This window comes from Tiliqua scincoides, chromosome 5 (assembly GCF_035046505.1).
Source record: "Tiliqua scincoides isolate rTilSci1 chromosome 5, rTilSci1.hap2, whole genome shotgun sequence".
Taxonomy (NCBI): Eukaryota; Metazoa; Chordata; class Lepidosauria; order Squamata; family Scincidae; genus Tiliqua; species Tiliqua scincoides.
Window position 1 is genome coordinate 45358086 of NC_089825.1, and position 1034 is coordinate 45359119.

General features: G+C 43.1%; 1 pseudogene; it reads left to right on the forward strand.

Moving 5' to 3' along the window:
- Nucleotides 1-568: 568 nt before the first annotated feature.
- Nucleotides 569-685, forward strand: LOC136654761 (5S ribosomal RNA; annotated as a pseudogene).
- The last annotated feature ends 349 nt before the right edge of the window (nucleotides 686-1034 follow it).

The following is a 1034-nucleotide window of genomic DNA, read 5'->3' on the forward strand; positions in this document are numbered from 1 at the left end:
AAAGTGAACTACTACTATCTCTTCAATTCAGCATACACACTTATTTGCACTTTCTACTTGAGCTATGCTCCATCTCAGAAACCAATTGCCATAGGCTATGTACAAATAAGTCCCTAAAATGTCATCCATAATTAAAACACATACAATTACAGAAGAGAACATTCTTCACAGCCATTGGATGCAGAATTCTCTTTTCCTTCCTCTCTACTCAGAATGTTATTCTACAGTCCCAAAATAGCTGTATTTCACTCGTAGGTGACATATTTCTGTTTACATAGTTTTAGGCCCTTTCCTTTTCAAATAACAAAGAATCTTGTAGCATCTTAAAGAATAGCAGATCTGTTGTGGTATAAGGTTTCCTGATACTGACCCACACATTCTTCTCAGGTACGACTCTTCCTTACCTTTCTGCAGCCAGATCAAGTAGGGGTGAGCATCTTGTGGGAGATAAGTTTTAATCACTCCTTTTAATGAGGATTTTGGTTCTTCCCTCTCTGCTCCTCTGACTTTGATCATTCTCACTTGCATCTCTTTTATTTGACTCAACCTTGTAGAGCACCCAGGTTTTGAAGGCAGACAGTACCCTGCACATGCCCAATCTCCTCTGATCTTGGAAGCTAAGCAGGGTTAGGCCTGGTTAGTACTTGGATGGGAGACCACTTGGGAATACCAGGTGCTGCAGACTTATATCATAGTCTTTCGAGACTGAAGGTTGCCAACCAGTGGGACAGCGAGTTGACTCACATTCTCTCACCACTAATCACCAATAATCAACCTGTCTCTGATGTACTAGCCAAGAAGTACCCTACCCAATTTTTGAAAATCGGGAGAAACAGTGGAAGCATTCTATAGATGGTGGCATCACTAGGGTTTGCCTCACCCGGTGTGGGAGGCCAGTGGTCACCCCCATGATGAACATCCTCACCAAGCAGTGGGCAGGGCAACACCCCAGGCAATGGGTCTGGAGATGAACCATTGCCCCGCCCCTGCTTGTTTTTGGCTATAACTTTTAATAGAATAGAGATATTCCAACG